General features: G+C 43.5%; 1 protein-coding gene across 3 annotated transcripts in view; it reads left to right on the top strand.

The window, feature by feature from the left end:
• ARHGEF7 (Rho guanine nucleotide exchange factor 7) overlaps positions 1–25,103 on the top strand; it is a 170,891-nt gene that overhangs the window by 42,278 nt on the left and 103,510 nt on the right. The gene's annotated exons all lie outside the window — the stretch shown is intronic.

Here is a 25,103-nt window from a genome sequence, read left to right as displayed (position 1 = left end):
AGAATTGGTCATTTGTTACCTGTGCAATCGATTGCCTTGCACAAGGGTGACAAGGTCTTCTGGCCTCGACTTGATGCTGTGCCGTGTGGTAGGCAAAACATTCCATGGCACAGTTAGGCCAGGTCCATCTTCTTAGTAGAGGGTTTGTTGTTGGGATATGATGGTGGTGGTCACACCGAGGGTCTGGCTGCCGCCTGGCCTTTGTTTTAGTGGCAGTTCCCTGCAGGCAGTGTCTGGCTGCTTCGTGTTTGAGTCAAAAATGGGAAACCTGTTAGTTGGGTAACAGCAAGGAGTTTGATTTGGGAGTTAGTTTATGGTAGACAAATGAATACTTGGCCTCAGTGTTTTCTGTTTTAAATATAAAAAACAGCAGTGGTAATCTTTAATGTTTTAAACCTTTTTATCTTTGTATTATATCCATAAGAAAAATTCATGCTTACTAAATACACATTATAAAATAGGGAAACTGAGGGTTTTATATGCACTCGATTTTTAAAATTTTATTTTACCATCTTGAAATTCGTCAAACAAGGGCTTCAACAAAGGTGAAATAACTGGCTTTTACCTTAAGCTTAAGTGTACTGATGCACTCTTGTGTGACTTTTGTTCAGGGTCTCTATAACCAGATGGAATTACCTGTGGTATTCACAGTTGCCCTGGTAGGTTTTTGTCAGAACATTTTGTTTGTGATGAGGAGGCTAAGCTATTTTAAACTGTGTGGGTTGGTACTGTTTTTAACATGAAGGTGTAAGGTATCTGGGCTTTGGTTTTAGCCAGAGCTAGCCTGGGGAGCTATGTATGAATGCAGTGCTACCGGCAGCTGTGGAGGGGTGGCACAGCTGGGTGAGGCTCTTTGGGTGAAAGCAAAAACAATAGAAAAAGTGGAAAGCATCAAAAATGTCTCATTTTTGATTATGAAGTACATTTTAATATTGCTATAGATTATATATCTAAATATTCCTTCTCTTCACTCTTTTAATTTGGGAAGTTAGTCCATAGTGTATGTGTTTCAGTTTGCATGTGCATTTTTTTAATGATTGAATAAGCCATCAATATGATCTTTAAATTAGTCTGGTGAATCTTTTTCTAGTTGGAAAAGGCTTTTAAAGGATGATACAAAAAGCCATAGAGGAAGAGATAAGTGAATATAGCTGCTGTTGTCTGAATGTTTGTGTCTGTCCAAAATTCATGTCAAACTCATAACCTGAAAGGTGACAGTATTAAAAGGTGGGCCTTTGGGAGGTGATTAGACTCATGAAATGGGGTTAGTGCCCTTAGAAAAGAGACCCCAGAGAGATCCCTGACACTTCTGCCAGGTGAGGATATAAGGAGAAGGTGGCTGTCAGTAAGGAAGCAACCCTCACAAGACATTAGATCTGCTGGCACCTTGGTCTTGGGCATCCAGCCGCCTCCAGAACTGTGAGAAACACATTTCTGTTGTTTATAAGCTACCCAGTTTGTGGTATTTTGTTAATAGCAACCCGAAGGGGCTAAGACAGTGGCAAGGAGCATAAGCAAGTGGTGCACTGAGAAAAGATATTTATAAACCTTGGTGAGGGGCTGATATCCTAAATATATAAATAGCCCTTGCAAATCAATAAGAAATACTACAACAAAATAAAGTCATTTCTATATATGGAAGTACTAATCATTCTTGGCGGGGGGAGGGGGTCTTCATCACATAGTTTCTGTGGAAGTGTGGTCCTGGAATTGTATATTCTGTTAAAATCCCCCGAAGTCAAGCCATTCTCTAGTTCCTGATTGTGTGGTTGTTCAGTTCTCCCAGTCTACAGGGAAGTTTATTTGGCTTCTTATCAGTGTCACATCCTCTGACTGTACCTGGTCTTGACACTTTTGTGGGACCATTTTCTCAAAGGTACCTCAAGCTATAATAAAATTTGCATTTGAAAATTCAGCCTTTTTTTCTTTGCAATAGGTTTGAACCATCATTTGCATACTTATTGAAAGCACTCTGCAGACTGTTAGTGACAGAAAGAGGGGTTATGGTGCTGTAGATCAGGGCTTGATACACTATTCTGTAAAAAGCCAGATGGTGACTGTCTTAGGTGCTAGGGCAGACCTCTTTTGCACCTATTCTGCAATTGTCCCGTGACAGCAGCCAGAAATGGTATATTAAACTAGACATAGCCGTTTTTCAGTTAAACTTTATTTTTTTCATTGATTGACTGAGACAGGGTCTTGCTATGTTGTTCAGGCTGGTACTGAACTCCTGGTCTCAAGTGATGCTTCTGCCTAAGCCTTCCAAAGTGCTAGGATTATAGATGTAAGCCACCACGTCTGGCCAGTTAAACTTTATTTTATGATACTTTTTCTTCTAATTATGTGAGATGTGTATGTATATAGGTTGAACATCCCGAATCTGAAAATCCAAAATTCAGTACACTTCTGGCCCCAAGCTTTTCAGATAAGGGATACTTAACCTGTTTTTGGAAATAAAAACTGCAGAAAAGTATATGAAAGAAAATCATTCCACTTGTACCATTAATAAGTTAATTTATTGGTATATTTCCTTCCAGTAACTTTGAATGCTACACACTCATACCCACACCTTTTTTCCCTTTGTTTTTACAAAGTTGGGGTCAGAGTGCACACAGATCTTGCCAGTTATATCCCTGGAATGTCTTGAGGTGCATCACATGCTGCCTTGGGAGCAGAGGGCCAGTCACAGTGGAGCAGGGCAGGCTGGGTGGGGGTAACCTGCTTGGGTGGTCTGCTCGGCTTTTGGAGAGTGGAACTTGCCTTTTACACTTTGCCCCCTTTTAAAAGCCTCCTGTCACTTTTATATCCTTGTCTTCACAGAGTAGCAGGGTCAGATTGGGAAAATCAGGGGATTTGACAAGTTCTGGGCCTCTGTGTCTCACTTTGGAGGATGCTCCTCCTGCATGCCTCCCTTTGTGGCATCAGTTGGAGACACTATACTATAGGCTCAGCCGCAGTGTAGCCAGAGCTGCTGGGGTCACAGTGTTCCCTAGTGGGGATGGAACCTGAGAAATTTATCCATGGAATGCTTTCCCAGGAGTTTGGCAATTTGCCAAGTGCATTTGGGGTATGCTCTTGGGGTCCCCTTTAAGCCAGCTTGTGTTTGACTGATTTTGAGGGAATGTAGGGACCACCTCCTCCACGCAGGTAGAGGAGCATCATTTGCTGCCCTGCAGCTTCTCTGACTTTCTGTGCTCTCCGGGAGGCGGCTCCCTCCCTGGCCAGAGCTGGTATCTGTGTCTCCACAAGTGGACCTGGAATGTGGAGGACCAGAGAGTGAGGCGGTGGGGTACCCGCATGGCAGGTATGTCATGTGGGTGCTGTTCAGGTTTTCCAGGCCGCGTAACTGCTTATGGTGGCACGTGCATTGACTGGGTCAAGATTTTGTAGTGTTACTTTATGACAAAAAATTTACTTATGATGACTTAATTGTCCAGACATGTTGGTCTTACTATCACGTCTGCTTTTAATAATTCATATGGTGAATTTCCCTACTTTGTCTAGGATCCCAATCCCTCCCCAGAAGATAACGAAGCACCTGAAGTAAATAAGATAGAATCGTAGCTTATTCCAATATAAAAGGTTTGTTTTACAAAGGGAATGGTATTTGATGCTGTTTAAAATCTAAGGTAGTATTTTATAGAGACTGCTGAAGATATTTTGGGATGGGGATAATAAAAATTGGTTACTATTTTATTTCTCAGAGCTTATACTATAACATAATTTACTGATTTTCACATTTAACCACACTTTAAAAATGTCGAACGTGTAGTACCAATGAAATGCATCTGTTGGTGATCTTGTTTGGTATTAGCATCTCTTTCTCTTCCTGATTCTAGGAAATGCTTGATTAATCCTCAATGGATGTTGACAAAGATTTCTGCCCTCCAGGGAGGTAGGCCCCGTGTCGTCCTGTCATCCCCCACCAGGGAGGGGAGGCTTCACATCGGCCCCTGTCACCTTCTGCCTGCCACATTTTCCCTCTTCTTTTCCTTCCCCAGCTCTCGCCCTTCTGTTTTCTGACTCCCGGGGCCTGTGAGGAGCTAGGAGGTGCCCTCATTGTCCAGTGGGAGGGGCGTGGTTCACTTCAGTTCCCACTAGTGCTTTTGCTAGCTGGTCATCTCATCTTAGGGTAGATGCCTATGGTCCACTCTGCCTCAGCTTTATGAAGCATGCCTTCACCCCACCGTGTATCCACAAACAAGGCCCAGCCTTTGCCAGCTGGCGGCATCTCTGCGCTGGGGGGCATGAACAGAAAGCTCCTGGAAAGCACCAGCAAGTGTGTGGGGAGAGGCTGGGTGTGCAGGGAGCGGAGCTTGCTGACAGTCAAGCTCCCCTTGCTAGAGGCTTCTTCTGTCCAGCACATGTGCCAGTGTGTATCTGGCGGAATCGGAAGGCTGTGTCTGTTGTATGTGTTTTCAGGGCTCTTGCTCTCGCCTTCCTCGATTGTGTTCTTTGTTGAGAGCACAGTGCAGTGTGCTTTAGACTCCTTCCTGTTATAGACTTGATTAAATTATGTTTCTGTCTCTTACAGGTAGACCTTACTCTCTTTGTGAGTGTGGCCATTCACCCTTCACTGCCTACTTCTGGTTTGCTTCTCTAGACAGTATTTCTTGGTGGTGAACTGCTTTTTGTTCCTAATAGTTCACTGACATAGCACTAGGGAATTGATTGAATAATTCAGCAGCTGCTTACTGAGTGCCCATAGTGTGTCAGGCACTTTTAATAGCTTTGGAGATGCAGTCTACAGGCAAGTGGTTGAGAATATGCAGAGAATAAACAAGGTAACAGATGGGAGAATTCTTGATGACAAGGGAGCTGTGATGAGGACAGTGGTGGGGGGTAGCCAGGGAGTGGGAGAGGTTGGGAGATGGCAGGTACCCTAATAGACCAAAATCCTGGGGGCAACTCTCTAGGGACCTTTCAGCTAAGCAGTACCCTGGGAAGGCAGGAGTTCCCAGGCAGGATGGCTGGTACACAGGCTTGGAGTGGAGTGCAGCTTGGCATCTTAGGACCAGGCTTCTGGGCCTGGGGGTAGGGTTGCTGGGCCTGGGGTTGCCTAAAGGTGGGTCATCACCTGTAGCACATCTGCTGCTGCTGCCAGTGCCTATACTGGTGCTTCCTCTGTGCCAGGCACTTCCAAGCTCCTTGACATGTGCCACCTCATTGAGCCCTCACACGGCCCTGTGAGGAGGTACTTTCCATGCCTCTTTATGTCTGAGGAAACTGAGGTACAGTAGTCGAGTCCTTGTTGAGGCCTCACAGGTAGTCTGTCACCTGCACTGCACTCTTCTCAGGACTCTGAGCTCGCCTCTGTTCCTAATAGTTCACTGACATAGCACTAGGGAATTGATTGAATAATTCAGCAGCTTAAAATTCCTAAGGAGTTTTAAGTTCCTGATCTGTTTACATTTAATATGAGTATTGCTGCTGCATAAAGAATGAGCTGTGGATGAGCAGTAATACTTTTTGTTGTAAAGTTGCTATTTTAGAGGTCCATAGGGCAGTTTCTGTTTCTTGCCACTTCTGTGTGGCACTTCCCTTTCTGATATTGAAAGGGCTGATCTCGTGTGACAGGCCAGGCCCTGGGGTTCATGCTAACTTCCCCCATTCTTTCCTTTTTTCATGTGTGCTGGCACCTTGGGGGGGGGGGGCCCAGTATCCTGCCACCTGTCACTGCTTGAACATGGCCCTTGGGAGGGTTGCCATCAGGCAGGGGTCTATACCAGGAGCTTAACCAAGGTGGGCAGGACTCCCATAATGGGACCTTTCCTCCTTCATCCCTGAAAGCTCTTGGGCTTTCAGTTCTATTTGTGTGAAACTATTTGAGATGTCCCTAAATAGTATTTGTTAATTGGCTTGTTTTACAGATATGTGGTGTGTGTGCTAGGTGCAATTCTAGTGGCTTCACATATATTAACTCATTTTAAACTTTATGCTAGCTCTTCACGTGGGAGATGGAGACACTGGAAGATCGCACAGCTAGTGTGTGCTGGAGTTGGCTGTGAGCTGTGCTGTGTCCGCTGTGTGGGGCCCTTTCTGACACACTTCTGGACTCGGTGCCAAGATCACCCTCCCTCATATGTCGGGGGGCCTCATCTCTGCTGCCTCTGCTTATTTTTGTTTCTGGCTGGTGTTTTCCGTTGGCCTCCGACTATCTGTGGTACTTACAGCAGTGCTGTTGTTGTGTGCCTGTCTCCCTTACCTGATGGTTAGCTCCTTGAGGGCAGGCTTGGTGTTTCACTGAACAGGCAGTAAGTCGATATTTGTTGAATTGGTGAAAACCCATAGAGTGCCCCATCTAGAAGCTGTGGGGTGCCTTGTCCAGGAGAGCTGGTGAAGGGACTCAGTATGTCTGCAGTAGCCCATCTGTTCTCTCACAGCTTAGCCTTTTCTAACCCCCACCATTCAAACCTTTATTCACTACTTAAACTTATATGTTTTATTCATTCTTTCAGAAACTGATTCTAGCTGAAATGTAATGAGCAAGTAGCCTTTTTATTTATCTTCATGTCAAATAGCTTATGCAAGTCCTGGCAATTTGTCACCTGGATACAGCTGTTCAGTTTGAAAGAGTGGTGCTGCCTGGTCTCTGCTGGCTGTCCTGGGTGTATTGCTGCTGAGTGCCCTGGCTCCTGGTTCTTGGCACTGGCTTGCCTTTGGCGGAGCTTGGTGGAAGGCACTTGGGGTCCTGCAGGCCCCATGTCTCTTTTTTTTCCTGGGAAGATTGTTAGACTTATTTACTACTCTGGAGTTTTTGGGTTTGAAAGGGCCTCCAGTCTGGTTAGAAAACTGTACTTTAGCAAATTTTGATAGCTCCAGTACAAGAGAAGATGTGAGAAGGCCCCGGAGGGCAACAGCAGGCACGGTGCATACTGTGTGGCCTCTTGCCCTTGCCTTCAGTGGCCTGTGTTGGGGCAGTGCACCCCGAAAATGTCCAGAGCTTGTTCAGATTTCTAAACAGGGTCAGGATGTTTCCTCAGTCCCCACTATGGGGACCTTGAGGAATCTTGGAAGGGCGGCATGTGCATATTGAAGAAATGCACATGTGCTTTTGTATTGTCATCCTTTTGACCATCTGCCCTAGGAGGAGCCCAGATTCTTTCTCCTGTTGCAAACTGGTGATGGCCTGTTGGTAGGTTTAGAAGCTAAGCTTAGGTGAGGGTGTCTGTCAGAGACCCGCCAGATGTGTGCTGCATGCAGTTGGAGTCCAAGAGCAGATCTGTGCTCACTGAGGTGGTGAGGAGGTCCCCACTGCCCCGAGTCTGTGCTAGGTCCTCCAGAGCTATGCAGGTGAGTGTGGAGGTTCCCATGATGCTGTGCAGCAGTCACATTGGGCCGGCCGTAGGCAGTGCTGGCTTGTCTGGCTTCACCCCACTGACCACACCTGTCTCTGAGAGTGTCGCTGGGAAGGCGTCTCACTGGCCCCAGGCCATCATTGGCCCAGGGTGGGTAAGGGATATGTTTTTCTGTGTATGAAATATGCACTGTCTTGAATATATTAGGTCACATGCATTTTTCAACTTGCTATTGAGCAAGCATGTTTGGTGTTGGCCTAATGGGAAAAATGCTTTATAGAGGGTATATGTTTTTTATTTTCCAGTAAGTCCTTGTGAGAAAACTAGACAGTGAGCCATCACTGATGAGTGGGAACAGTTTATAACAGTTTGAACTCGAAGGTAGGTGTGGTCTTGAGAGTCCTGACGTAGCATACCTGCCTGTTCTTTGTCTATGGAAAACTCTGCAGTCTCCCAGTGTCTTGCCTTTTGACCATGTTCCCCTTTCACTGCCTATTTCCCACCTTTACTAGACTTAGTTCTAGTGAAACAGATCTTTTTGATTATCTGTTAGTCATCACTTTTATATTTTCATTTAAAAATAAGTTAAGAATTCCAGATGACCTTGTAGGAAGGGGAAGTCCCCTCCCTTTTTTCCTGGACAGGTACTTGCCCTGAGGACAGGTTCCCAATGAAAATTAAAAAAAGAAAAAACCTGAGTCCTTTTCAGACCATATTTAGGTGTCAAATCTGCATTTAATATGTTTTAAAAAAATAACTTCTTATCTAGAAAATGTATGTCCCAACTAAATTTATATTAGTCTGTATTGTATGTTTTCTCTGATAGTTTAGAGAAACTGACTGGTCCTTCAATTTAGAAGTGATAATGATACTCCTACTGCCGTTAATGTTTTACTACTTCATTCTGAGGCAAATGGAATGCTTATTGTTGCATTTTAGGGAAGGCTTTTAGGTTAGATTGGGTAGTATCCACTTGGGTTTCAGAGTGTGGGAGCTCTTTTTTCAAAAAAGAAAAAACAAAAAACAGCTGCCAGGGTCTCCCTGGAGAGTTTCTGATTTAATTAGTTTGGTATTTAATTCTGACCAACTGGGCCCTTTAAACTAGGGTTTGGTAAGGGGCATGAGTGGTTAGCTGGGAGAGGGAGCCACTGATATTCCCATGCTGCAGAAGAGCCCGGAAATCCTGCCACCTTCAGTAAGGCAGAGAGGAAAGTACACTTTTGTCCAGCATTCTCCCTGCAAAACTAGGCCAGCCCAGTTGTGCTGAGAGTTTGAGGTAAAATTAGTGTGGTAACGATTGAGGTCTTTATGAAATGGTGGGGTGCTCGTTTATGGGAAAGGCCTGTGGGTGATGAGTGAAATGCTCTTGTTCTTGAAAGAGAGGCTAGGGGTGGCGAGGGGATGCTAGACAGAGCCTCTCTGTCAGCTCTGTCCTTAATGTGTTTTTAATTTTGAAAATTTAAAACAGAAAGGTTGGAAGACTAGTGTAGTAGTAAACATCCGTGTGCCTTTCTCGTAGATCACCAGCACTTTGTGAGTTCAAACACACCTATTTATATTTTATTTTGCTGACCATTTAAACCACATTGTAGACCTCATGAACCTTACCTCTGAACACTTTCAGCACACGAACTTGAAAGAAAGCTCTCCTACTTAACCATGTGCTGTTATCACACCCATTTAACATTGTTTTAATAATATTATCTCTTATGTGAAATCCACATTCAAATTCTGCAGTGGTCTCACAGTGACATGTATAGCTTTGGTTTTTTTAAAATGTAGGATTTGAACAAGGATTGTGCAGTATGTTTTATTTGTCACATCTCTTTAGGTTCCTTTAATTAGAATTATTCCTCTGCCTTTATCACTTAAGACTTTGACATATTTTTTTTTTAAGAATCTAGGCTTGTTATCCTGTAGAGTGCCATACAGTCTGAACATGATTTGATTCAAGTTAAATGTTTTGGCAAGAATTCTACATAGGTGATGTTTTGTACTTTCCATTGCATCATATCAGAAGGCACTAATGTCAGCTGACTCCATTGCTGGTGGTGCTAAATTTGATCACTAGATTAGAGTGATGTCTCTCTGTTGTTGTTGTAAGGGTACCTTTTTTTCCTTTGTGCTTAGTAAGTAATCTCTGGTTGATGCTTTAGAACTTGTGACTATTTGGCCACCAGACCTTTCATTTGATGCTCTAGCATCCACTGGTGGTGGATCCTTGCCTGAGTGATGTACTGTTATATTTTGGTGATCGCCAGGTGGCCTTTTGACTTGAGGCTGCCCTTGGGACCTCAAGCTCTGGTCAGTAAGGGACATCTGTGAAGAGGTGGTGTTGGGCATCTAAGCTAGAAAGTTGTGTGCATTTTGGGATGTGGAAGAAGAGAGCTTTACTTTCAGAAATTCGAAGATTATATGGTATCACTGTGAACTTAGCCATTTACTTCTGAGCTCTGTGTTACTTCTTTTTTTTTTTTTTTTTTTAATGCAACAGACTGGCTTAATAATCTGTGTTACTTCTTTATAAGCTTTTTATTATCAAGCAAAAAATTAGCCTGTGGCTCAGATCAAAGCCTTGAACTGTATTTTATCCACAAGGACTTGAGTAGCAAATAGAAAAAAAATTAATTGACAAGGAGGGAACAAATAAAGATAGACATTTTCCATTTTACATATGAGAAGACATGGTGGAAATACAGAAGAGGTAGAAATGCAATAAAAATTACAAAACACACACACACCAGCAGCTTAGTAGTATAGTAATAGCTGCTTCCTGAGTATCTCCTCAGTACCAGAAGCACCATAGGCAGTGTTGTGGGGTGGATGCAGTTGTCACATGACATGGAGGAGAAACTGAGATGTAGAGAGCCCAATGTGTAACGCTGACTAAGTGGCACAGTTAGTTTGTGTTTGAGTGAAGGTTTGTGGAGATTCCAAAACTTGTAAATTGACAATTAAAGATCAGCTCCAACAAGGGAATGGGAGCAGCAGTTGGTGGAAGATTATAGATACTTGGTCATTTTATCTTTACATGGAACTATGCAAAGTAATATTCATAATGTTCTGGATTTTGAATTTTTAATAAGTGTGTTCATATAGATGATGTGTATAAATAATCTGCACCATGCAATTGGAAGGAGATTTAAGATGTATAATTGCAAAAATGTTAGTTTTTAACATTTTTTGGAGTTAGTTTGCACCATCATTGGGGTGTGGTTTATAACTTAATTAAAGCCATTCAGCATAGTGAGGGATTTATTACCTGGAAAATACACTGCAAAAGATGAATCATCGGCAACTTTAATGTTTGAGTAAATGCCTCCCTACATTTGCCTCCCTACATAATTGTTCATCTCTTAGCGGTGAATGTATTAAAAATTCAAACTGTACAACAGCTTTGTGGATTCTGTGTGTGCTGGCTATACTGTAAAATGCATTTTTTATTATGGATCATGGGCACAAATTTGAACATTGATCATATGGAGGTGTTAGAATGACTGGGACATGGCAGCTTCGTGATTGCAAAATTTGTGTGTTAAGGATTTCAAGTTGTCCCAATTTCAAATTTTACATCCCTTTTTTGAGAGAAGATCTGGAAACTTACCTTCTTCCTATTTTATAGTATTTTATTGAACTCTTGGTTTAGAACTGGCCCCTGAAAGAGGTGGAGGTCATTTCATGAGACTTTGAGTATTCCTATGGAAGAGGTGGAATGAAATCATTAGATCCTTTGACCGGAGTATTTCTTGGATAGATTGTGTTCTAAAAAATTAAGGAGCATAGTTTGGATTTCATTGAGAGTGGAGAACTTGAATTATTTCTCCAAGTGATGTTGATCAGTTTGCACACAATTATGAGATTTAATGAGCAATGTGTCCTGATCTGAGGGAATATACAGGTAGAAAAAGTATCTCTGCCCTGAAGCATCATAGAGCATGGAGTGAAAGTGAAAAAACAAACCTGTGTGGCGGAAACGCAGGGCTGCAGTTCTGAGTACTGCCAAAGTGGGACAGCTAACATGGGGTGGGGTTTAGGGAGGGGAAGCAGCACTTAACAAATGGAGAAATGAAAGAACGCTTTAGGTAGGAGATGGGACAAACATCTGTGTGGGTAAAGACCATGACTGCTTCTCAAGTTGCCTTGTTGAATCGAACCAACAAAATGTTTGAATTTCATGAACTGTCCTAAATGGAAATTAAAGGGAAAACTGAACTGCCTGCAGCATTCTAGTCCTAATTGCTAGGGGATGTGATAACTTGACCCTGATAATGTGTAGAGGAAACACATTTGGTAGAAGGAGCTGGATATTAGCGATGGAAAATTGGGGCTGTTGAAAGTAGGATTGTGGTGTGGCTGAAAGGAAAGAGCATAGCTGTGGTGTGGTTGATTATGCTGTAGACTGCCCAGCCAGGCACTGTCGCGAGTGCTTCTGCCCTAGCACTCATCCCCAAAATGGGACGGGTTGCCACGATAGAGGGCTGTTGAAGAGACTTATCTGTTAAAAATTGAGCATGTTGTCTGTCACATCTCTTACCTTTGTGAGTTTAATCTTAAAGAACGTAGGAAAGAAAAGTGAAGAGCTGTAGTACAATTCTGATCTGTGAAGAGGGATTTACTTGGGCAGCAGGAAAAACAGAAATAGTGGGGGAAAATTTCAGTGTTATCTTGGAGATGTAATGGTAGTGAAGGGAATGGTCAGCTGATGAACGTGTGCCTGAGCAGCTCAGAAAGCACTTTTATTTATTTATTTATTTGGGGAAATAAAAAAATTCAAAATTTATTTTCCAAGAGACAGCACCAGCAGGTATAACTGCAGAGGTTTTGCTGTAGGTCATACGTTCACAAAGCATTATCAGCTCAACAGCTAGAAGCCACTCCTGTGTTCTCTGTAACAGTAACCATGTCACAGTGTAAACAGGTACTGTTAACAGTGTTCACGTACAGTTTTACAAGGAAAGGCACAACCAGGCCAAAAAACCTTTTGGATCCTAAAGTCAGATGCAATAGCTAAGAGATAAAACTTTGGGTAATAGTCTTCATCCACATTTTTTTTGTTTTTTGAATTTGCATTTCAATAAGGGCCTTCCACATTAGAGGGGAGGGTCTTTCTTTCTCCCTCCTCTTCAAACTGTTAAAACAGTATTTCATTGTTCGCTCAATGTTGTTAAATGTACAAAAGATTTAAAAATAGGAATCACAAAAACATCTTGGGCATGCAGCTGTTCACATCAATACCTCAATTCTTAAGTTTAAAATAGGGCCTGGGGATACTTCAGCAGTCATAAAATAGGAAAATAGAGACACTACAGCTACAAAAATAAAAAATAAGTGAGGTAGATAAATTAAGGCTTTCACACCCAGAACTTGCCTGTTCTGGCTTTGTTGCCTTCGTATAACGCTCAGGAAAAAATTTCATAATTACTTGGTATAAGTCAAGCTAAGGAAAAATTTTAAAACTCAGTGTATGAACCTGTGATAGGAAACACACCCTTCTATGAGTTTTTTCTCTGGAACAAACACCCAGTTAGTTCTTTAATGGAGTAGTGGCTAGCAAACTAAATTAAGTCACCTGAGACCCTTCTGCGGGTCAGGAGGATGGAGGCATCTGGGAAGTGGGCAGTACTTTGGCACCTAGACTCTAACGGAATGTGTTTAAATGAGCAGCAGCACGCACCCTGACTCCCTAAGGACTAAAATAAGTCCATTTGAGGGCTTTCTACTGAAGGTTCTAACATTGAAGGAATTCTGTAATTCTACATTCTTAATTTTTTTTTTTTTAAGTAGTCGTCCCTGGGTATACACAGGGGATTGGCTCCAGGATCCCCAAGTATACCAAAATTTGCGCATACTCAAGTTCAGCAGTTGTTACTGTGGAACCTGAATATGTGAAAAGTTGGCCATCTGTACACATGGGTTTTGGATTCTGAGAACACTGTATTCTCATTTGCATAGTGTATTTTCCATCCATGTTTGATAGGAAAAAAAAGCTGTATACATGTGGACTTGTGCAGTTCAATCATGTGTTGTTCAAGGGTCAACTGTACATTTAAAAAACAAAACAAAAAGATGAGAACAGGGTTGGGGGGCATATAAGACAGGTTCCTAAAGAGATGACAGGCCCTGTCCATTTACCCACACATAATTACCATGGAGTATACAGTACCCCTTCCCCCAGTTAGGCTAAGTGGTTGACTTTTCCACTGTGGTTTGGTAAGTTCCAAATGTTCTACCTTGAAATAGGTGAGAGTCTTTGGAAGTAGTCACTTCTGGTTGTGCACAGTTTTTGCGTATACAGTTTCTTGCAAGTAACAAAGCTACTTTTAGGACCCTATTCTTCCCCCCCCCTAAAAAAAGTCTGTATTTGTTTTGGTATGAATTAAAACAATTTTTTTTTCTTTTTTTGCAAAACAACATAGCAACAATCGTGATTGTAGGACTGAGAATGTGGTTGACAACTATAAACATCATTTGCATATCAGTAAGAGAAAAAACAGGAGGAAAAGATGGGCTCTTTAAAAAAACAGAAAAAGCACAGATACTAAAGATTGCACTGTGTCTGCACTTCTCCTTCCACGCAAGTTCCCCTTTAGCTTAGCTGACCCAGGGTGGTGTTTCCTTCCATAAATTCAGGGAACTTGTGTTTGGGAATGCTATCAGTAGCACTGGTTTTCCCATGTCAGCACTGATACCTGCTTGGGAACCAACTGTCTGGGACATGGTGGCATTGTTCACAGTGGAGTTGGGGACCTAGAGAGTGGGAGCATTGCTGCTCTGGATCACAGATCTCTGGACAGACCAAGGTTGAGATGCTGATGAGCCAGCTGATGCACTGGCTCCACACGGCAGGGTCGATGTTCACCAAAGGGCTCCGACGACCTTAGGAAACATTTTTGAGACTCTCTTTCCATCTGTATCGGATAGCCATGATCTTCTCGATGGCCGGCTTCCTGTCACAGGAAGGCACAGTGTGCCTCATTGTCATTTGCCCCTGTACCATGCAGTGGACTATCAAGCTTCCTTTGGTAGTAAAAGCTTGCCCACACAGGTGGTACACAGAAGGCTTCTCTCTGGTGTGAGTGTCCCCTCATGAATCTGAAGAACACTAGAGGAAAAGTTCACCTTATGCGATTTTTCGAGTTTACCATGATGCTAAAGTGATATACACTCAGTAGAAACTGTACTTCAAAGACTGGTACAACTATTGTGTTTTTTTTACTTTCAATACAGTATTCGGTAAATTACATGAGATAGTCAATGCTTTATTATAAAATAGGCTTTATTATAAAATGGTCCAACTGTAGGCTAATATAAGTGTTCTGAACATGTTTACGGTAGGCTAGGCTAAGGTATGACATTCAGTAGGTTAAATGTATTGAATATGTTTTTAAGTTAGGATATTTTCATTTTACAATGGGTTTATTGGGATGTAACCCCATTGTAAGTCAAGGAACACCTCTATAGCCCTGCAAGATAGAACCAAGGCCAATAAATGGTTGAGTTAGAGGCAGACAGATTGCTTGCAATCATATTACAGGCATATTGTGTCATTGTGTTCATGCTAACAAGCTTTCTTAAATCGTGCTTGTTTTGAAATACATATGTAGTGGGCATATACTGGAAATTAGAAATTAAATGGACAAGGGCATACAGATATAGCATTTTGTAGCATTTAGGTACAAATATTGGCACCTCCGATTTTGTTTTGAATAAAAACATTATCAGTGAATGAGCTGAGGGAGAGACCTCTGCTCCCGGTTTCCCACATCCCATCCCAAAGGGGCACAGTCCAGGCTGGGGTGGAGCCCAAAGGGGAGCTCACTGTTGAGCAGACTTGCCTTTCTCGTTCTTCCTCTCGGTGTCTGTCAGTGGGCCTAGCAGTGCCTCAAGTTCATCTCATGGTAGAATCCGGTGCAGGTAGCTTTTTCCTTAGAGAGCGGTCTTGGCTTCCTCTCCAAGAGGAAGGGGCTATTGTGGTGTCATTCCCTGTGGAGTATTGTGAGTCCCCATCTGGCATTGGGTGACTCTCCCCACTGCTTCTCTGAATGCTGTTAGGTCACTCAGGGTCCATCTGCATCCTGTCCTCCAAAATTTCCTCAGACCTTCTTTAGATGGTTCATGGCCTCACCCTCCTCTTTAGCACTGTAGTAGACTCCTTCTTTATTATTGTGTTTTAGAGCTTTTCCTTTCTGTCATTTTAGGGACACCTTGGGAGTGATGGGAGGTAAGTATGTGTTTGCAGTCTTTCTCAGAGGTGGAGTTTTGTAGCTCCTTGCTCTGGGTTTTAAAGTTAGTGGATGGAGTCATTGCCTTTATAGGCCTGAGTACTGTCGCCTCACTCCCTGTTGGCCTGAGCAGTGTCGTGCTTCTGCCCAGATCCTCCTTGGTAGTACATGTTTGCTTTCTGGCTGCTCTTCCCAGCACACATCACTAGCAAATGAAGACAGAAGTCAAGGGATCGCGTGAAGGCTGTATGGGATGCTGTGTGTGTGCTGTAGGTTGTGTCTGAGACCACCTATCCTCTGGTGCCCACGGCTCCTCTGGCCACCCACTCCATGATTCCTTCGCCTGGCAGGCTGGCAGTGAGAACCTGGCACAGCTAGGCTGGTGGGCTCAGATCTTGGTGGTTCTTTTGTGACCTTTGTCATACTGTCTTTTGGAGGCTCTTTTTTCTTGTGTGTGAGATAAAATTGTCATGCTGTCTGCTGTGAGGTGCTGGCTGTGCAGGAGCAGCGCGTCACACAGTGGTCCTCAGCGGGTAAGCCTTGTCCTCCTCTTGCCCTGCCTGACGGTGCTGCAAACCCTGGGTGTGGCTGCCTGATGCTGGGGAAGCAGGTGTGGCGGCACTCTGCAGAGAGCCTTGCCCTGCCTCGCTCCCTACGCTGCACTCCTGCTCTCCTCTCTTCTCCTCTGCCTCTTCCTAGAAACTACCTAAAATATTTGTCTGTTTCTTTTTCGAATATGTGTTCCCCAGTCCTAGTGTTTGGGTGTTGATACAGTGGAATACACAACATTGAATGAGATTTGATTTTCATTTTAAACTGACATAAATTGTTTGGGGGCATGTTGGATGAAAGTGCTATAATAGAATCCATCATCAAACTTTAATTTTATCCCTGAGTGTAGCAGTAGGTGGAATTAGTACAAAATCTACAGAAGCCAAGAAGGTGAAAATTTAGTGCTGGATTTCTGTTGTTCACATATCCCCAACAATATGGACCATTTGCATTAAATTTAAATAGCACCACTTATTTAAGATTCGTTTTTTAACTTGTTCTAAAATCACTAATTTCCTTTGACAGTGTGATAGGACAAAATTATATTTTTAAACTTTGCAAACCACACTCCATAACTGTGCCAAAAGTAACAATTTCTTGTGTCAAAAATAGCTTACTCATAAACCCTTTGGAGGAGCTGAGCTGTCTTGAAGCATTTAGATTATTAACCACTTCAGTACGGCACTCACCGGCTGCAAAACCTTGCCCATAGCTGGCACTCATAGTCCGCACTATAGTCTGTGCTGTGCATTGACGACAAATCCGTTTTGCTCTTGTGTGATGAGAAAAGCTTGAAAGCACTGAAAGCTTGTTTTACTTTACAGGCCTCTTTACTTATAATGTAAATCAGAATAGGTAACATGTACATATATGTTTTTATTACGTTATTTTTAAATGTTCACAATTTTATTTTGATAAATGAAAAATTAGAAAAGTCAAGTTTTATTAACGCTACAGTGTGTGCGTTCATCTGTGGCTATCGACTATTGTCGACGCTCGTACTGAAGTGGTTAAAGCTTTAGTGGTGAGTTGAAAGAGTTCTCATCTTTGGTCAGTCTTGCATTGCAGGGGTCTCTCCATTAGTGTTGATGTGGTGGAAAGTGAGGAGAAGGAAAAAGAAGACTGTTTATTCTCCCAATTTCCTGGTATTTTCATGTTGGCTCTACCCAGAGGTTTAACAGCTGGTGACATCATTTAGGTGTGGATCATTCTGCTTTTGCTTTTATATCAGTCTTGCAAGGCCAGTTGTGGCTGGAGATGTCTGAGTTTGTGTGGCCTGGCCAGGTTGCTGTGCTTGTTGTTGAGGGTGTCTAGGAGGAGGTATGTGGGCAAGCAGTCATGATAAATTAGTGATATCACCCTTGTTTGCGTTGTTTTGGCCATAGTGCTGGGGTAATGCCAGCCAGCTCCAGGGGTGTCTGAACCTTCGTGCTGGATGTTACATGTTTATGTGTGGGTTTGCCCAGTACTGGCATGTTACTGTGGGCTTCTTTTCCTGTTCTCTCTGCTGGGCCCCAGGAACAAAGGATGTAGGTGGGACTGGCGAGATGCATTGAGGGTGGGGCCCCAGGTTGTCATGTTGCCTCCTGAGGGAGACCATTCCTGAAACTGCAGCCCACACTGAGGACGACAGAGTAAAGAGAGAGCTGGAGAAGGCTTCCTATTTGTGAGCTTGTGGTTCTTGCTGTTCTTGACTTGTTAGTTCTGGGAAACCAGTAATTTCTTATTTAAGCCAGTTTGAGTCAGGTTTACTTGCTTGAAATGGAAAAATTCTGACTGGCAGGATCTTCACTGTGTGATGTATAACACAGTCTATTTTGTGATGTAAAATTAGCTGGGCTGTTTTTATTATATGGAAGATGTTCCTGAACTCTATATATCCTGTGAATTCAGAAGCCAAGGTGAGGAAGGCTCGCTCACAGTGGGTAGAGGTGGGGGAGCCTTTCACATCTCCCCTGATGTTTGCATATCCTCCTGCTACCTTGAAGGACCCTGTCCCATTTCCTTGTCAAGTTACATCAGAACTCTGCAGAATGGCTGTAATATCTGACAGCCAACACAAAGGTGTGGTCCCTCAATTTGAAGAGGGAAACATAGGATTACAGTATAGGGTAGATGGTGGTTTTAAAGTGACATATTTGCTACTGCTCCCTTCTACATTTGAATCCTTGTTCTCTTTCCCTTGAGTATGGGCTGGACTGGTGACGCTAACAAATAGAATGTCGTGTGCGTGACTTCTGAGGCTAGGCCATGTAGTTCCTGACATTGCAGGCGCTAACTTGCTTCCTCCTTGCACTCTGGGATCACTCACCCTGCCGGTCTATTAGCCATCCCTGAGGCCTCCTGCCCACAGCCATGCGACTGAGCTGTCTTAGCACGTCCTCAGCCCTAGGGAGGTCTCAGGCTGCCGGGTGCTGGCAGCTGAAGCTGAATTCCTGGTGAGAGACCCTGAGCCACGTGTACCCAGCTGAGCTGCTCCTGAGAGGGCCTGAGCCACGTGTATCCCCAGCGGAACTGCTATGAGATAACACATGTTTCTTGTTTAAGCTACTGAGATTCAGAGCAAGACGTCTGTGGAGATGGATGACTAGTGCAGGTGCACAGAAGTTAAGATGGAGCCATGACACGTGCATGGCACGTCCTTCCCTGCTGCCTTCCATCCTTTCCCCTACGTTCTTCTATCAGCCCAGGCCGAACCTGGAGTCTGCTGTGAAAGAATGGGCACCTTTAGGGCTGACTTGCAGACATTTGCTCTTTTTCTTGGAAATTTCTGTAAAATGGCAACCTTTAGCAGTTATGTGATTCCTGTGCTTAGAATTTGGAAAGGAAAGGAAAACCTTGTTTACTATGGAATAAATACTTTGTTGATAAGCGGTCTTCTTATTCTGAATAACAGATGATTCTCTGTCTTAGCCAGCTAAGAGTTACTAACTTTTACCATATAGTGTTAAAATGGTCCTACTCTAAATGACCTACTGCTTCCTTTAATGAGTTTTGAGTTTTTTGTTTGTTTTTTTGTTTTTTGCAAAGATGTACTACCTCTCCTTTAAGAATAAATTCTGTTGGGGGTAAATACAGAATAATGGGTAGAAAGCCATCTTTTGATAGATTGTGCTGTGTTAGTACACAGCTCCCACATCTCAATGCCTTACAACCCCAAAAGTTTATTGTACCAGTTTTTTGTTAGCTGCGGATAAGCTGTCACTCTGCTCCAGGTATCTTCTTTATTCTAGGATCCGGGGCAGCTCCATATATGGCCTTGCCTTTCTCATTTAAAGCAAAAGAATAGGAAATTGATTCAAACACCCAAAACCTCATCATGCCTCTGCTTAGGACCAGTGTGAATGGTTTCTGCTGAGAGCTGGTGTCTGTATCTTCTGTTCACCTCTCATTGTCCAGAGTGAGTCGTGGCCAGGCCCGGTTCCCTCTAACAGCCTTAGCCTGCCAGATGGATGCTGGTGACTAGCCGAGCCCCATCTTCCTCATGTAGAAGTGTGCCCTCCTTATGTCAGATGTTAGTTCAGGAACCACACTTGGTAATAAATTTTTCTACTACAATGTAACCATAGAATAAGGAGCATCCTAAAATAGAGTTCATTTAGAGGAATGGCAAAAGTTAAGGCTGAGAGTTGAGTATGGATCAGATAGTAAAGGCTTTGTTGCTCAGTTTCAGCACTTTCAGTGACAGTGACTGACGGTGTCTTCTGTGGGTTTGGGGGCCGAGGAGTGATCACTTTGGTCCTGGAGGCCGGACAGTCCAGGAGGAACACCAGCAGCAGCTCTGGATACGGGGACGGCTGCCAGGTATGGGTGGTGGCCTCATCTCTACATTTGCACAGACATATCCACTTCCTTTTGTCTGCTCTGAAGCCCACATCTCCGCTGAGCACACACAGTTGTCAGCCTGTCTATGAAACCCTTGCTGACTGGTGGTGTGGATGCTTGCTTTCTGCTACCAGCCTGCGAGCTCCTTGAGGGCAAGGACCAGGCCTTCCTGCCACTCAAACACAGTGCGGTACCATAGTCCCGGCCTCTAGCCTCTTCTAAGGACAAGTCTTAGCTTGTGTGCTAGTTTCCTGTCTTTGTGTGTCTGTAAAGAGTTGAACCTCTCTTGCCTCCCAGGTGGGAAGGGGGTCTTGACAAACGTTCAGTGGATTATTCTTTGGAGAGAGCCCGGTGCTTTCCTTGCTGTGGCTGGTCCAGCAGAGCCTTTCATCTTTTTCCTGTCAACTCTATGTCTGGAGCACCTTTCTCCATATTCCTGCACAGCCAAGTGTAGGAGATGCAGCTGCAGGATCAAGTAATGCCTCACTCACCTTTTGTGGAGTTTTATTTTCCCATTTTTTCTCCTTCCATCCTTAGCCAGCTTCTGAACTTCCCACCCCTCATCTTTTTCCCTCAGCTACCCTTGTTTTCTCTTCTGCCAGCTCTCTTGACCTTTCTCGAAGTCAGTTGTCTTTTTTTTCTTAAACTGTACAGTATGTCACAGAAACCCACGATTTTTATAACTGGAGGTGACTTTGGAGGTTAGCTAATTCAGCTTCTCTCACAGATGAGCGATGTGACGCTCACAGCTAACAGAGACTTTGTTCAACAATTAGGTGCCAGCTGCTTAGTGACGGGTTGGCTCTAGTAGGCATCATGCTCTTGGACTGTCGTCCACGGGGCTGCAGATTTTATGGCGTTTTCTGTGTTCTCATGTTTGGAACCTTCGTTTTTATTTTCCATCAAGTTTGTTGTCAAATTGTATCTCCTGTAAGATGATATCCAAGACTAGCCAATTTTTTTTTTTTATTTAAAAAATAGCTGAAATGCAAACAGCCTAGATTGCTCATTAGTATCTTTTGGTATTGGCTGGATTAGGAATGCACTCTCTTTTGTTTATGAAGATATAATAATTTTAGCCCTCTCTCTGGATTATGTGACTCCAGATTTTTCCTCTAACAGAGGAATAGAATTTATATGCTTGTGAAAGAAATTGGAGGAAAAGTCAAGCCCATGCTTGGTTTGAGAGTTCCTTGTGAGCACTAAGTTGAATTTTACAGGTGAGACCCTGTTGGTGACAACAGCCTGTGCCCCGCCTTGAGTTTAGTAATGCCTTGGAAGAAAAAATGTTTATGCTGATACTAAGATGGTAGCAGTCCTTGCTTTGATAGATCCAAGGAGAATGATATAGTCATGGCTGGAATCTTTTCCCGGATAAAGGAAGTAGTTACTTTTGGGATGATTTTGTCATGTCTGTACTTGAATATTTATTTTAAAACATCTTTACTTGTAACTGTACTTGTTGAATACTCTTTCATCAACTGGAACTTTTAGAATATTTTTTTCTTTCCATTAAAAACAGTTCAGTTTTCTGCTTTCCTCTGGGTTAGGTGGTAGAGAAAGCCAGTGCCTTCAGTTTACACAGTGGTAGTTCTTGGTGGCTATATGACCCTATCAGAGTTCATTCTGGCAGGCTGTAGGCATCTGGGAGCTCCATCTTCAATCTGCAGGAGGTGGGGGGAGTCTTGCAGACCCCAAGGTAGGTGCCCAAGACTTACTGTGTTTCCCCGAAAATAAGACAGGGTCTTATATTTATTTTTCCTCAAGAACACACCCTAGGGCTTATTTTCAGGGGATGTGTTATTTTTTTTAAGTACAGTAAAACAGTCTACATTTATTCAAATATAGTTAAGTCATCTTCTTCTGGAACATCATCATAATTCTACAAACTCCAAATTCCATCCTGAATTTCTTGCGACTCTATTTCCTTTAAAACCATTGGCCCCAATATCTCCTGTCGAGCAATAGAACTCTCATGGGCAGATGAGAAGGGCTGCTCCTCTTCTTTTCTGCTGCGCGACAAAATGCAAGGGTTGTGCAGATGTGCTGTGTAGTCATTCCCATCACTAGGTCTTATTTTCTGGGTAGGGCTTATATTGCCCAAATGCTTAGAAATCCTGGTAGGGCTTATTTTATGGGTAGGTCTTATTTTCAGGGAAACATGGTAGATTAGAGCTGTGTGTGGGAGTCCCGCATGCTGCTCTGTGTCAAGGTGCAGCCCCGTTGGCTTGCTGCCTGCCTGGCGGATATGCTCCCCCACATAGGAGAGATGGGGTCTTCTGCACCCAGCCTGAGATTTGCTTTTCTTCCCTGCAGTTGCCGGGAGGCCCAGGGAACCCCATCAGGACCTTTGGAAAGGGCGCTGGTGGTGTGTCTAGGGAGTATCCTTACCACCTCAGCATGGCAGGTGGTCTCTGCTCTGCAGGAGCCCTGCAGCCCAGCCTGCCTGAAATCTCATGCTCTTCCTGACACTTCCTTCAAAGGCAGTGCAGTTTGATTTTGTGACTGTGTTGTTCACACTATGTTAAAAATGAGCTTAGTTGAAATTGCTGTGATTCCCACACTGAGAGTTCATAGTGTAAAGGGCATTGGGTGGTTCCATGTTGGGAGACAGTGTGGGGAGTAACAGTTCTGTGTCAGTGGTCCAGAGAACTCAGAGGAGGTGGGGAAGGACAGTGAGGACCCAGCACAGTTCTCCAGAGCCCCACTCAAGCTCCGCACGTGGGCTGGCAGACTACACTCCCATTGTGAATCTTGAGGTGGTAAGAACAGTCCAGTCTCTCGACTGAAAGATGAAGTCAATCATTACGTGCATATTGGAACAGGGGTTTGTGTCTGAAACAGCTGCTTCAAGGGTGGGGCTTCTAGATGGAAACCTCAGCATTTTGGTAGAGTAAGGCAATCTCCTAGGGGTGAGGGGTTGCTGTGTTGATACCGTTAGCTGTAGAAGTCATGCACATGTGCTGTGTTTGGAGTGCATGGGTGTGCAGTCATATGGTCCATTCTTGCACAGTGGCTGAGAGATGTGTGAGGCCAGGAGAGACCACTGGGGTAGGAATGGGGCATCTCCTGTGACCTGTGGGCACAGCTTATCTCTTCCTGATCACCCTAGTCTCAGAGGAAGCTGCTACATTGATGGAGCCATCTTTCCATTGAGAACTGTTAGCATTTAGAAGAATAGCCTTAGCAGTTCTCAGCACCTTCTTTTGTTTCCTTCCTCTTGCTAGGAACACTCTCCCCCTACCTGGCCAATTCCTACTCACCTTCCAGGACTCATTGTTCCTGAGGCTGTGCTGGCCACCTGCTGCCCTGGGGTATCATGCTGTCTCTGCCAATCCTACTGAGCTTGAAGGCTGTAACCTCCTTACATCTGGCTTTGTATCCCCAAAACTTAACTTTTAAAACTCATTTTATATTTTTGAATATGCTGACATTTTTATTTGTGGTATATTCATCATGACATCCTACTCCAAATACTTCAAAATGCGTCTTTCTAAAAATAAGTCCATCTTCTTATGTAGCAGAATAGTAATGGCATATCTCACAATTTTAGTAATGATTCCTCAACATCATCTAATACCTTTCCTGTATTCACATTTCCCCAGTTTTCTTAAATGTCCCTTGCAGAGATGGTTTCTCCAAAACAGGGTCCAGCCCAGTGCCACACATTGCACTTAGTGGTTTTGTTATTTAAATCTCTTTTAATTGAGAACAGCCTTGTTTTCCTTGGCCCAGATCTGTGGGTGGGACTTAGTGTCTGGCTTTTATAGCTGCTTGTTCAGCGAAGACACAATAAGGAGAGCTGGAATGAGATTCTGAAGACATTTTTTCATGCTCTGGTCAGGATAGGGATTTCCCATAGTTTTAAATATTAATGATGCTCAAATGTCAATCAAGAAGTGATGCCCTTAGTGCTCATGGATGCCAAGGTCTTCTAGGCCTAGAACCAGATTCTTGGGCTTTTTGGTCTGGTTGGTCTGTCTGCCATTGGGCATCCAGGTCTCCCGCTCTCACCTGGTCCCTGCGGTCCAGATCCTTTCTCCATTGCTCATGGCCTCTGACCACTGCAGAAATCTTTCTGTGATAGTTTCCCCGTGTCTCACTTCTTTCTTCTGTAGTTTGTAACCTTCTGCTAGCCTTTTTTTGTTTATTTTATACCCAAATTGCATGGTATATGGGCTGTATATTTCATTTCTAGAAGGCAAGATATTTTTCCTAAACAATACCAGCTGCAGTTCAGGTTCCTAAGAAGCAGTTTTTGCAAAGCTGTGCAAAAGACATGGAGTCTAACAGATGTACTTTAATTTTTTATTAAAGGGATTAACAGTCAAGAATCTCAGTTTTAGTAATTTAGAAGAGAGTTAAAAAAGCCATTATACTTTTGTGCTTCATTTTTATGTCTAAAATGAGAGGGTTGGCCGGGTGCTCACACATGTAATCCCAGCACTCTGGGAGGCTGAGGCAGGAGGATTGCTTTAAGATCAGGAGTTCGAGACCAGCCTGAGCAAGAGCGAGATCCTGTCTCTACTAAAAATAGAAAGAAATTGGCTGGATAACTAAAAATATATAGAAAAAATTAGCCGGGCATGGTGGTGCATGCCTGTAGTCCCAGCTACTCTGGAGGCTGAGGCAGGAGGATTGCTTAAGATTAGGAGTTCAAGACCAGCCTGAGCAAGAGCAAGATCCCGTCTCTACTAAAAACAGAAAGAAATTAGCTGGACAACTAAAAATATATAGAAAAAATTAGCTGGGCATGGTGGCGCATGCCTGTAGTCCTAGCTACTCGGGAGGGTGAGGCAGGAGGATCACTAGAGCCCAGGAGTTTGAGGTTGCTGTGAGCTAGGCTGATGCCACAGCACTATAACCCAGGCAACAGAGTGAGACTGTCTCAAAAAATAAATAAATAAAATAAAATAAAAAAATAAAATAAAATGAGAAGGTTGACTTGTATGGACATAGATGATTTTTCTCTGTGTTCAGCAAAATTGAGGACTTTCTTTCCTCTTGGTGATTATTTTGTATTTTAAAAAATAAGAGTTTTCCTTGGCAGAACATAGTTATCTGTGGGTCAGTTTTGTCAGGAGACCTTGGGGCATGGTGCCCTTTACTTTTTGAAAGGTGTGAGGCATTTGCTGGTCTGCTTCCTATGTCACACTGTCCTCACTGTCTGACTTGCCTCTGTTTCATGTCGAGAGGGTTGCGGGCT

Source organism: Microcebus murinus, chromosome 13 (genome assembly GCF_040939455.1).
Source record: "Microcebus murinus isolate Inina chromosome 13, M.murinus_Inina_mat1.0, whole genome shotgun sequence".
Classification (NCBI taxonomy): Eukaryota; Metazoa; Chordata; class Mammalia; order Primates; family Cheirogaleidae; genus Microcebus; species Microcebus murinus.
Note: the sequence above shows the minus strand (reverse complement) of the source record. Positions and strands in the feature narration are given on the sequence as shown.